A 14,338-nucleotide genomic window follows, 5' to 3' on the forward strand; every position below is an offset into this window, starting at 1 on the left:
TGATTATGTGAAACGACAGAGCCATGTAAGTGTATCCAAAGAGAAAAAAAAAGCCAGTGAGTCGTAACGCGTACTTGTATAGAAAATGTGAATGAAAATGTAATTTATACACATAACAGTATCAGAGACAGCAATATGCCGTTTAAATTGATGCTATTCATATGCATATTAAGTGCACATGATTATGTATAATTTGGTCCAACATTGTGTAAAGTGTGTCTGTGTGTGTGTATATATATGCATGGAGTAGCCCATAAAAATATTAAATGTTTATAATTCTGCCATGTCTGTAGATAGTTTATAGCGATGTGATCTAACATCAAGATTTGGCAGTAATAGTTGCTTTGTAGTGTACATACATATCCCATCTATACTATATCTATATATTATGAATATATATATATATATATATATATATATATATATATATATATATATATATATATATATATATATATATATATATATATATATATATATATATATATATAATCTGTTTATGAATATATATACACACATGCATACACTATATATATATATATAATATATATATATATATATATATATATATATATATATATATATATATATATATATATATATATACTCACACATACATATATGCCACCTACAGCTTTACACACTCATGTATAAAGACACACGTAGGCCTGTGTTTTGAGATTAATATGTTCAAGTAGGCCATAGTGTAGAAAGAGATTGTCCTTCCAGCTATCAGTGTTTTCACTGATTATGAATGACGACTTTACTGCACTGTGATAATACTCTTATAACATTTAGAGAAAAGAATGAATTGCAGTCGCATTTGCAGTGTAAAAGAGCCGACAAGTTCCTTAGAGCAGCCATTATGAAATACCATAAAGCCCTTTACTGTGTCGCAGTGTCGTTCCCACAATTGTAGGGGGAAAAAAAGAGAGTGTTTTGGTAAAAGCGTTTCACGTCCTTCTATTGTATCACTTTACTGGCCTGGCTTTTCAACCCGGAGTGCTTCTCACATGGAGGTTGACAAAGGGCTGGATGTACCAGCTTTCTCTTTTTTTCTTCTTCTTGGCCTGTGTGTAGAACAATTCCGTGACACAAGACGCAGAGAGAAGGGTGGGCGGCAGGTTGCCCACCTATACGCCAGACCTTAGTGTTCATTTGAGATGCAAATCACATGGCTGGCTGTGTGGAGCCGTTTCTCCTGTGATGGCTTTTAGCGGGTCGCCATTCAATTGCCTCCATTGTGTTGCACTCACAGCGGTTTTTGTGCTGGTGTTAAAACTGTTTAGCCTCCCTCCCACATTTTGCTAAAGAAGCAATTGTCAGCCCGGTGTCCAGCAAAAAAAAAATACGTCCTTCAAGCATCTAAGTGCTTTACGGATATATAGACAGAATTTGTAATCAGCACTGGGTGTAGCATTCTCCTTAGGAATATTTCCCCTGACATGGAATGAAACATAATCTCTCCCAAACCCTCTCTGCTCTTTAGCTTTCCAATTTTAGCATATCCACTGAATTAAACAAAAATTAGTCACATCCTAAGAAGTATAAAAATGTATCACCTTGCTTCGTGGACCGTACACGCCTTCCTCCCACATACTAAACATCTTATTAATACCTAGCTTTTCTTCTTTGGGAACTTGTAGCCCGCGGTGGTCCTGTGTACCGCTCTGCCCGGATTATGAAAACAGAAAATCCCAGATGTAGTTGATGGATTGGAAGGCAAAGTAGCGTAGAGGACACATCTTGTAGCCATGGGAACCGTGACTTTAAAATGTACCTTAAATGTTCATCAATAGGCATTAAGAAAGTTTGTCAGAATTTAGAGATTTTTAAATCACGACGTGACAGCAAAGCTGTAAGCAGACAGAAAGTCACTAACTACAAACAAATAGGCTGCGTTCACAAATAACGATTAGGGGGGGGCTGGAGGAATTTCGATTGAAATCTTATTTTTTTTCAGATCCCCCCCCTAAGTACCCCAAAAAATTTTCAAATGCCCCCCCTCTATATGGTCAAAATTTTTCAAGTCCCCCCCCTAACTATCACAGGCCCGCATATTTGTAAAGGATGTGAGCGCAGAAAAAAACATGTATAGCGCCGTTCCGCTCACAGGTGTTCAACACAACCTGTTTTAGCACTTTCTATAGTTATATTCCCAAGGCAAGTTCTTTAAATGCATCAGAGTAAATTTTTTAGATTTATTGGTCTAAAAGCCAACATGAGTTAATCCAACTCTGGCCAGGTCAATTGCTCCTGCTGAAGAGCACACAAAATGACAATCATGAGAGAGTAGGAAAATTGTGAATTTTGGCTAATTGCCATATTGCACAGTGACCTACCAAAAATTTGTTTCAAAACTACAAGACATATATGGATTAGATGCTACTCAAAATTGACAACACTGGAAGGTAAAATGTTTCATCAAATAAATGTTTTATTCTCTGAAATTTTGGGTGTAATAATTTTAAATTTGTTTAAAAAATAAATAATTCCATTTGGTCACATATTTTTTCTTTTAGTCTTTACTGTTCAAAGTTTTACATCAGATTCTGTAACATTTTATAACAAGAATGTGAAAATTTAGAAAATCAAGCATGGTGACCCCATCTTTTTTCTTTAATATTTGATTATTCTCATATGCCAGAATTCAAATATTTCTATGTGTTCTTCCATGTGTTGCTCTCTGGCCTGATCTTGTGTACAAGTATGTTTCACTGTCATGAGCATCATTTGACCCAAACTCTTCTGCATGTACATCAGAGTCAGAGCTATCTCTTGCACTGATCAGGTATGCAGTGACAGTGACACTGCAGGAGGAGAGCATTAATGATAGTGACACTACCCGTAGGCAGTAGCTGTATTAACTTTGATAATTTTGGCAATATTTTTGTTCAGTTTTACAACTGCATTCTTGTTCTACTCCCTACAGCATGTTGAATTGTCTAGTATTCAGCTAATGCTATCACAGCCTATATATGTGTACCATGCATTAAAACACTGACAACTGACTGTCAGCCTGGACTCCAATTAAATTATCACCAAATACGTATTTATATTTATATATACAGGCTTTGTTGACAAACTAAATATTGTGTGTTTGCGCATGCTGTAGGGAGATAGCAGGAAACTATATTTGTTCCATTGCATAGAAATATTGCAGAAATCATTAACAGTTGCAGCTTCTGCCCAGGTTAGGAGGCTAAAGTTTGTTTTTTACGACAAACCACACATTTAGATTTTTCGAGATACAAGTCATGAAATGTGACAAAATGGTTCTAAATTTGTTAAATTATTACTATGATGACATTAAAAATGGTATTCATTTTTCATTGAATTATCTACAAAAACTTGGAATAGGAAAATGTAAAACACAAAAGGGAACCAAAAATTTCAAGTCCCCCCCCTACAGGTAGAGAGCAAAATTTTCAAGTCCCCCCCTCTACTACCCCAAAAATTTTCGAATCCCCCCCTGAATTCCTCCAGCCCCCCCTAATCGTTTTTTGTGAACGCAGCCTAACTACAAACAAATATTCTGTTTTCACACTTGCATTCAGAAATTTTCTCATCTGTTATTTCACAGAAATTAGAGTCATGAAAGAGAAACTAAATATACTTGGTCAGAAATTGTGATGTATTATTAAAATAGAAACTCATAAAACGTTGTCACTGATCACTTTATCATGATTTATCAAGCTGGTAAGTCTTTTGTTTGTAGGGTTTCTAAAATGCCATTTGTAAATTTGTGCCCTTTGCTGTGTCAAGTCTGCAGCCAGAAGACCCATTGTGGCAATACATCAGGCTCACAAGTAGGTGATATTTGTGAACGCCGCCAGTCATGTCCAATTGATAAGGTGTAACAGTTCTCTGGGGTTTCTGTGTTGTTCCCGTTGACACCAGACCTCAGTGTAGGGTCATGCTATTGTGACAGCAAAACCTTTGTATGTTTTGTTATTTCTTTTCCGTTTGTAGATAGTTTACGAACACAACAGTCTTGAAATAGGGGTGACGTACATGACATTCAGTTGTTTATCTGCATCCAGTACAAATCAAAGTTCAGGCATGTCAACTGCCGCCCAATCACTACCCGTCTTTTTCACCTTGTTTCATCATATTCATTTTTAGTCGGACTAATTGTTGTGGCACTGAAAGAGCTCAAACCATTAAATTGTCAAAAACACCTGCGACTTGTAAACCTCCTTTCATTCCACGCTCACAAGTTCATGGCCAATAAAATTCAATCAGGATCCCATTTTCTCAAAGGCTTTCCGTAGGCTGGTTTCCAAGATCAGCAGAAATCAATGTTCTTCTTTAATGTTTAAAGCCCCGCTCGAAATGGACCGGGATCAGGATTAACGCCGTGTTTGAGTGGGTGGTGAATGGGCATGGTTGTGCATAATTAGCGTTTACGTAACGGTTTGAGCGCTGGCGGTGTATCTGTGTAAGCTGTTTGCTCCCCTGCTCACGGTCAATGCCAATAACGGTACAATCAAGAGGAACACGAGCTACTGCACTGCAGCTAGCAGTATGTTTGCATCATTTAGAACTGTGAGCGGGACACAAATGGCCAGTGGGCTACTTTATCAATTCATATTTGCGTGGTCGCGGTCAGCAACTCCACCTAGCGTGTACGATGCCGTGTGTTCGGACGATACGGCCTCCCACCACAACCTTGCTAACGCTGACAGCCATAAACCACGGTCCCTCGAGGGACCGTGCATAAACAGAACAGGCGACATGCGGTTTTAATTCAGATTGTGCAAGAAAAAATTCTATTCGATTCCGCTCTGTGCCTACCCGAAAAAGTATAATGTAAGCTTACGTTATGGAGCCAGAGACGGAGCTCGATGGATACGTTCATGTAAGACAATATGGCCGGCCATTGAGCCCTTGACCGTGAATCGCTGGCAAACTAACGATTTGGGACATCAAGAGAGCATTTTTTTTGCAGTCTGTGTGCAGTAGAGTTATTGGGGTGGGCATAGATCGGAATCGAGCTGATTTCGGCAGATAAGGTATCCACAAACTTAGTACTTTTTCGTACGTGGTACAAATTAGGACCGCGTGTCATAGGTATTGTCTAGCTGCGCTAAAAGAGTACGTATATGGTTGAACTTCTGCTGCAGTTCTCTCGGAAGGGGCGGTGAAATCGATGTTGCCACGTTTGGTCTTGTCGCGAACTCGCCTAAGATTTCGTGCTCTGATAGCTTCGGTGGTAAGATATGACGGAACGTCGACTGCACAATTGGCCATGGTGATAAGATGCTGACGAAATATCATCAAAACTACCGCTACAACAGACTGAGGAGACGGTCGACAGAACCGCTTATAAAGACAAAATTTTCAATATGTAAATGTGACCTTCACATTGGCAAAGACTTACAGAACGACGCTTACGAATGCGATGGTTTGTTATGGAAATATGACCTTCAAAAACGACGCTCACAACAAAGACGATAGTTCATTATGGAAATGTAACCTTCAAAATGACCTAACATTCTCACAATGACACTAGTTTATAAAGACAAATTTTAATTTCATTATGTAAATGTGACCTTCACATTGGCAAAGACTTATAGTACGACGCTTACGAATGCGATGGTTTGTTATGGAAATATGACCTTCAAAATAACACTAGCATTCTCACAATGGCACTAGTTTATTATGCATATATCTAACCTTTACAGTGCAAATGTGACTTGTAAAATTAATCCCAAATATGCTACATGATAAGAAAATGTTTTCTTTTGGCACAACCCACCCCAAAAAAGCTATCTCAATTTAAAATATCGCTCACCAATATGCCAATTTATTTTGTTTCAACTGGTCGCATAACCCTTCAATGACTCCGTCCTCGAACGTACCACAGATCTGATGTACGTCCATACTCCGTCTCACTGTTTCTCTTTGCGGGAATAGATTGTTTGTGGTACGTCCATACTCGTAGCGATATACAAATATAGGAGAGCATGGGATCTTCTAAGCTTCAGCATCTTGATGTGTCACGCTGTACTTTGCTTTGTAGCGTGGTATTTATCGAAATACCGGGTATGTTTTATTTTACAGCTTTTATCACGGTCCCCAGAGGGGCTGCTGTGCTTTTATGATGAATTTGGACAAATTTTGAACAAGAACATCTACCTGTTCCGTCTTTTTATCTGCCTGTTACAGCAATCGAATCACGATTGTTGGTCATATTTAGTTTTTCTACCTTTCAAGTACGTGTCGATAGCGTTCAAAAAGTCTTCGTACGTGACAGATCGAAAAGGGTAATGGCTAGTTGTGATATTTATAGGCGAAGGAAGACTTTGAAAATGTGTATAAAACCTGCAGCATATCAATGTCCTAGACCAAATGGTAATCTTAGAAACACTACAATTCGCACCAATTATTATAGGCTGCAAGTGTCGATGTTGGCCTAATAGAGCAGTTCACGGTTACAGGTTTGTTACTAAATATAGCTATACGCCCGCGACATCGGACACTGCTGCTTGGTGCAAACAAATTTTATCAATGTTGCATATACATGGCTGTTTTTGCAGCTTGTACTCTGAGTCGTGAACATGCCTTTTAGTATTCACTGTTACACTAGCAGTCGCCTACTAGAAGTACTTCCATCATCTTTGCATACGTAATTTTCACAAGCGTAATCTAAAACTGCGGATTAATATTTATATTTGCATATTCGTGAAGAACGATGACGTAGACTCTGTACAGCCTCATTGGAAATGTCATTGGGCCTTGGCGTCACAATTAGAATTTTAGTTATGCCGTTGGAAAACCTGTCACCGTAATCATAAGAAATTTCAAACAAGTACTAGCAATAAAAAGACACAAAGTGGTCGTCCAGAACATTACGTGAAAATTCCTAGTCCGAAAGATGCGTTGAAGTCGAGTACCTACATGTACTCTTGTTCCACCGCAGTTTGAAAGTAGAACAACTAAGGGCTTACGCAATGAGACAATTTTACTTGTTTCGGAGACGATATCTCTGAGATAATTTCAACTCTTTTCAATTGCAGGAACGTTTCGGTAGGATAAAAAATGAAATTACGAAATGTGTTTACAGTTTTATATGTCTTCTCGTCTTCATGCACCATAGACTTCGACAATCGTATCGCTTTTGCCGTCCAAGACGTCACCAGGGACTTTTTGGCGGGTTACCTACACAGGATACGGTCGAGGTGTCTGTTTCCCATTGTTTCCTTTGCTTTTAGACTTGTCGGGTAATCAGGCTTTCCCAACTTTGGTGAACTAGAACTTGTCTCGTTAGTACTTAGGGTATATGAATATTCATAATTATGTCGCCTATATGTCTGGCATTTCTACTGCTAATACAATTTTATTACGATCATGACTCAGTAGAGTCTCCGAATTCGAGTGTTCAACATGTCTCGTTCGATGCACCTGAAAGTAAACTCTGAACAAGAACACGCTATTCGTGGTTTGTTCGCCCATTACGGTTGGGAGCTTCAAGAAGAGTTCGAGGGCAATTGCCATGACAACATCGTCGCCGACAGTCTTCTGAATGACAGTGGCATTACAACCGATGTAGTAGCAGTCCCAAGGGACTCTAACTGCAGCGAATGTGAGTCCTGTCTGTGTCAGCCTTGCGTCACGACATCCTGGCAAGAGTGGCTTGGTGAGGGTCAGAGACCAAGCGTCCTGAATGCCGGCGTCAGGAAGCGCATTTACAAGAAGTACTGGACAATGTTGGACAGAAGAGGCGCTTGGAAAAACGAGCGATACTTGTCCAAAAAAGCTGAGCTGATGCAGGCAGTTGGGGTTGTCGTCACGAAACGGCAAGTAATGCCCGATTGCGTGTTGAAACAAGTGCGGTCACTGTATCCAAACCTGCCTAACCAGCCATACAGTGGCCATCGGTGGATGTAGATGGCATAAGTTCATAGCGTGTGTAATCCAAATGCACACACAAACCAAACGGCCCTTTTCAGGGCCACCAATTTTTCAAGAAAGGGAACTACCGTATATTGATTGTGTCGATTTAGATCGTGTTCCAAGCGCTGCGCCTCCTGGTTCCGTTCACCCAGCCCGGCCCCGCGTACGACACTGTGTGCCCGGCGTTGGGTACACGGCCTCCGTATAACTAGCTCTGCATGGCAGGGGTGTGTGTTACCAGCGTGATACGGCCTCCCACCACAGGCCGTATAACGCCGGTAACAAACAGCCCTGCCATGTAGAGCTACCGTATAACCAACACTACGAACACACAACGTCGTAGGCACTGCAAAAACAAGTTGAACATTCATTGCTACATCTTCGACTCTAAAACAAGACCGCAAATGCATTTGCAGCCCAGTACTAGTGCTACTACGACTTTCTTCGCTAAGGTATGGCCCGAGCTGTCTCGGCAGATACGCTCTTGGTTTACTTTTTGTAATCGATCTTGTGTGCACAACAAATGTTTGCGCATTTGCAGCTTTGCGCGTCCGTCAGTGACTGACAGCTGTTTGAAACTGGTAACGACCGTTTTAGCGAACGCGTCTGACTGTCCTGACATTGATTTTCCCTAAAAATCGTCGCCATGTCGAAGAATTACGCTATGTCTGGTTTATCGTTTTGTGGCCATTATGTTTACAGTACAGTAGGAGCTGTTACAATGTCAGTAAGGTTTGCTTGAGACTCATTTTCGGTGATTTTCGCGGAGCGGCCTGCCTAGCTGTTGCAAGTTGTCACTCAAGCACCATGATGAATTTCCAATGAGGTAGGGGGCCTTTTTATACCCCGCACACCGGTTTAATGGCTACCAATGGATTGCAGAATAAGCCAATTATTGTTGGTGCTCTATGATTCTGTAATTATTATTGGTGCGCAATGATTCTGCAATTATTGTTGCTGTATGATTCTACCATTAATATTGGAGCTCAATGATTCTGCAATTACTGGTGCTCAGTGATTCTACAATTATTATTGATTCTCTATGATTCTGCAATTATTTTATTGGTGCTCAATAGTTCTTCGATTTTTATTGGTGCTCTATGTTTCTGCAATTATGGTGCTAAATGATTCTGCAATTATTTTTGGTGTTCAGTGATTCTGCAATTATTAGTGCTGTATGATTCTGCAATTATTATTGGTGTTCAGTGATTCTGCAATTATTGTTGGTGCTCTAAGATTCTGCCATTTTTATCAGTGCTCTATGTTTCTGCAATTATGGTGCTAAATGATTCTGCAATTATTATTGGTGCTCAATGATTCTGCAATTATTATGGTGCTCTGTGATCATTGTTACAAATTACATCAGTCTTTGCTGACATGTAACTCTGATATCTAAATTTACATACTGAGCTGGACACAAAAGTATAATCACCGTAGATTCTGTCATTCCTGTGGTTTTCTGCTGTATTTTATCACAGTTACCTACAACTGTGTACAACAAATATCACAGTTGCTCACTGAATCATTCAGTCAGTTTGTCGTCAACACTGTGTATGCATTCAAACAAGACATGACAAAATTACTTTTTCAAATAATCTCACCTAAAGAATTTTTATTGATCGTCCCAGCACTCAATAGAATGACTTCCTAGCAGGGATCTTGTGATTATTATTGTGCAAACCGTCGCAATATTTGAGCAGCGCAGTGTGATCAATCTCATGATACAGATCGCAAAGATTTATGAAGATAAATGAATATCGACCAGGTCAGAGTGAAATTGAGAATGACAGATTTCCGGTGTGATGTTACCGCGGCAACCAAAAACGGAGGCTGATAGGTGGATGAGGGGCTAATAGTTAACCATTTAGAATGTTATTGAAGATGGACACCCTAGTATGATAGATGAATAGAGTGTAGATTAGCGCATATTTGCTAACAACGAAATCGTAGATGATATTGCAAGTGGATCAGGTTTTACTAAGTGATCCTGATTAACAAATGACTAAAAAATCACTTTACATTTCTTTTTTTTTACAAGTACAATTGAACTTTCAGTATTAATAATCGACATTTCAATTTTGACACCTGATGTAGGAGTCATGCAATCTCCTGCTATCAACCTCTCCCATCCTTCCCCACTGGTCTTCTTTTGATGTAGATTTTTTTTATATCTTAGATTGAATAAATCTCTCAATTTAAGCAATCGAGGCATATGTATTTCATTCTAATTTAATCTTGAAGAAAATTGGTGTTATGTTTTCATGCCGTGAACTGTCGGTGTACCTCAGCAGCATTCTTATTACAATTTTGTTTGTTTGGTCTATTTGTGCTGTCCCACTGAAACATACGTTTCTCATCTGATCAGTGGCTATTACAGTGGCCCTGAGTGGGTTCAAATGACTTCACCAAGGTCAGGAGCTGAGATAAGGGTCACTCTGAAAAATGAAGCCATACAAGCGCAGATTTTGCAACAGCCAGAGATGTCTATCCGGTGCAGTACTGGAAGCCCTGGCGTTGCGTTGTCAGCTTCCAAGTCTTTTCATCAAAGAAACAGCCCTGCTATCATGTATCAATTCGAGGTATCCTGAATACTGCTATTCATATGTGATAGGTCTTGGCTTGGCGCCCAAGGGTGGGCTGGCTCAGTCTCTCTTACCACACAGGAAGCACTAGTGGACTTGTTATTATGCATTTTAATAGATCGCCACAGTCTGGCTAGTATGCCGTCGTCGTCGGTGTCGGTCGGGGTCATTGTTACTGCAAATCACACCTACTCCAGTTTATTTTCAATGAAATAGCCCAACAAATCTATAGAAAGTAACAGGGTACCAGGTCCTATGCACTTCTGCACTGTTATACATTTTTTTTCCCCCTGTCGTGCAGATCTGGGAGTGTTGCGTGCATGTCTACACATTATCAGCTGTTGCAAACAGCTTGCATTGATAGTCAGGGAACCATTACACAATGAATCGGTTTTTGTTGACTGAAGTAATGTAAGCTGCCTTACACATCAGCCACACAGCCTGTACAAATTACCTTGCCTTTGAGTCGAGTGAAAATATTTGTAGTGTCACTCTTTTTATCACATTTCTTTACTTTGCTTGCATAAAACCACACAGATACATCACTTATATGCCAAATGAATGTAATGAAAATATTGTTGTGCCATTCAAATTGGTTAGTTTTTCCCTTTTTTTGAACAACTTATACGTATATCAAACAAATGTAACAATACTAGCTTGTATTGAAATAATGCCTTAAAATAATGCTTTGCCTTCTGAAAGCTCGGCAAAAAAAGTCACGTTTGTTATGCAAGAGTGATCAAACGGACTCTAAAATGCCGTTCTTTGAAGAATGCCTGTAAAAACCACACATTACAAACCCATTGTCAATAGCTTAAAAATTGCAAAACTGTATATTACAGCAATATTCTTGTAACAGTCATTACATAACAATAAGCATTGTATGCTTTTGTGAAATCTGTCCGGGGATGGTTACGTTAGCTGCTACTCATTGGTTTGCCAAAATTTTCATGAGTTCAGTCTTTGTTTCAGTGGATTTGAAACGTTCATACTTGCAACGGTGGTTAATGTTTTGATGCCTTTTTTTAACATCTGTGTTATGAATTCTGTTTCTCTGTTTCATTGTTTCGCAGGAGACTATTGTACATGTATGTTGACGGCCTTATTGATAGCCTATAGCAATACTGTTTTCAACACGACCGTTTGAAAGCTTTAATCGCAAATTTCCTGTACACACAGTGCCCTGATATCAATTATTCTTGGAATTACCAGTTTCCTTTCAAATGTGATGTACGAATTCTTTGCAGCTGGGAAAAAAGGTTTTCCGAGCACATTTCATGTGATGATCACAGAATCAAATCGTCAAATTGGTTTATACATAAAGTTTCCTGAGGGTCTCTAAGTAATTATTCATATACCTCATCCAATGTGAAGTTATGTATTCATGAGAAAAATAATACAAAAAAAAAACTGCCCTGCAAAGGTTTTCGGGGAAAGCGAATGGTTTGAAAAACAGCAAGGCATCTTATAAAGACATCGCCATTCATAGGGCTTTGTCAGTGGCCTGGAGAATTAATGTAAACTGCACATGCCAGCTTTAATTTTTCATCATTTATTAATAGACAAGCCGCTTTAAACATAATAGCATTTAATGTACTCTATGGCTGTTGCAGTACTCCCAGAGCAGAGAATGCGACGGCTCGGCTGGAGATCTCACACACACACAAAACAGACCCCAATGGTGCATGCCTTGTGCTTGATCGCTCATCTGCTATCCTCCTCAAACACCGAGAAAAAAATAGAATGCGCAATGATCTAGCAGCTCACTTAGAATGATTTGATAAGACAGTGTTATTTGAACGATCCGAAATAGCCAAAGACAAATTACATCAGTTGAAGTCCGCATAGGAATTTCCTGTTCCTGGTTCAAGGATTTGAATAAGCCAATATCCAACAAATTGGCAGCAGCAGAAATGATGAGGATATTTAAAAAGCAAATTGTAGACATTTATAGGCTTCTGCTAATCAATGTACAAAAAAAACTCTGATAAAAAGATATGACTTCCTTTTCTCAAATGGAAAGAAACATGAGATTTTGTCAACTATTCTGAAGGGTCAGTAATATTTACAAATGAACTTCACGTGTACAATTATTATAGTTTTCCTTCACTCCACTCTCTCCTTTTACTATTTTTATTTACCCTCTGGAGTTCTGCTGAAATGCAACTGTGATGTTTGTGTAGGGCCATTTCTCCTTGAAAGGCAGGTGGTGCAGGGCTGCCTAATCAAGTGTGAACTAGAAAGCCATTTGGGTGTCAGTAACCATAATACTGATAAGCTATGCCTCTCTCAAAGTGGAAATTTCTACTTTCCTTTATAGCTGAATCCCCCCACCCCCTCCTCCTCATTCCAAAGTGCGTAGAAATTAGTTTTTAGCATGATATTTTTACTTAGTAAAAAGTTTTATCGATAGTGGTCAGGAGGGAGTGATACATGCAAATAGGAAGAGTTTGGATATTTTTAAATAGTAACACAGTGCATATAAATAATAAGAATCTATCAGACTTAGGTTATAAAGTTCTGTCCTAACACAGACTGAAATAGGATTATTCAAATTTTTTTTACCAAAAAGCCACATGAATCTCAGACTTACGGTTAATCATTATCGGACACAGTGATATTTTGGTCCCATTGTAAGAGATTGTAAACACGGAACAAAAAATGCATTGGAGTGTGTGGACAGGATTTTTATCAGGTTGAAAGAGAGCCAATAAAAATAGCTGTATTGAGAAATCGTTATCTTTGCAAACCTGGATATGCTTCTACATGTTGAATTTCAATTCAGTTGTGAGAGCAAACGAGAGCCGGTGAGCATAAATGTATTTAATCAAACGCTCGTGTTCGGTAAAATGAAAGTCCATGTTATCGCGGGGAACAGATAATAAAAGGGTGACTTGTGTCTGATAACTTTTTTATTCCTAATGCAGCTCGGCATGGAGAACTGGATGATAAATGTTTAATGAGTGAGAGGCAGTGACCCTTACTTGAGGTCAGAAACGGATCACTTTCCCTCGGAGCTGCTGACAGTGAAGTGTATAGCGCAATAAAAACAACTAAAAACTCAATTCCCAGTAAAGTGTGTATTTCATGGACAAACAGAGTTGTCCACGGAGCCATCCCAGTGTGACCAAAAAAACCCATTCAGTCTTGGTAGTTGAATTTATAGCCATGTACTGTTGTGAGCAAGAAACCTAATTCTGTGTCCGAATTAAATGATGTGTGTGTGTGTTTGTATTGGTCATTATGTTACTGTGCTCTCATGCCATGCTTTGTCTACCTATCAGTAAGCCACTGCCTCTTGTCAATATACAAACACACTTTATACATCCCAACATTGTTCGTCATAAGAAACTATATGGACAATTTTGGTGGTTTGTCACATTGTTTACAAAAAAGCCAAAATTTTGTGAAAATTTTTCCTGCCCTACCAATCCTTTATTATCATTTTTTTCACTTGATGAAGGTGTAGTGTCAGTCACGTCTGACATCACAAGACAAATTGTTGTTACTTTTGAGTTTCACATTGCTGCAAAGCAAGTGCCTATTCTCCTGGTACATTGTAGCACTTCTGACAACAACAGCTGCTGAGCTTGGTGGGCGCTGGGGCTTCCTCTTGTCCCATCATTGTGTCACCTTTTACATAAAAGATTTAAGAATTTAATCCAGTCTCTGGAATGTAAAGAAGGATTTTTTTTTTCTGTGGAAAGACAAACTAATTGCAGATAAACCGTTTGTTTTGGCCAGAAGACAGGTCTTACGGTGCTCCAGCTTTTTTGTGGGACTTTACTTTCACTTGTGCATCGTGACAACATGTTTGTTGGTATTGCTTGTGGAATTAAGTAGAACAGAGACGACGT

The 14,338-nt window shown here is 39.2% G+C and overlaps 1 protein-coding gene across 2 annotated transcripts in view; it reads left to right on the forward strand.

Moving 5' to 3' along the window:
* Positions 1 to 14,338, forward strand: part of LOC139131114 (AF4/FMR2 family member 4-like) — a 239,244-nt gene that overhangs the window by 168,545 nt on the left and 56,361 nt on the right. The gene's annotated exons all lie outside the window — the stretch shown is intronic.

This window comes from Ptychodera flava, chromosome 4 (genome assembly GCF_041260155.1).
Source record: "Ptychodera flava strain L36383 chromosome 4, AS_Pfla_20210202, whole genome shotgun sequence".
In the NCBI taxonomy this organism is placed as follows: Eukaryota; Metazoa; Hemichordata; class Enteropneusta; family Ptychoderidae; genus Ptychodera; species Ptychodera flava.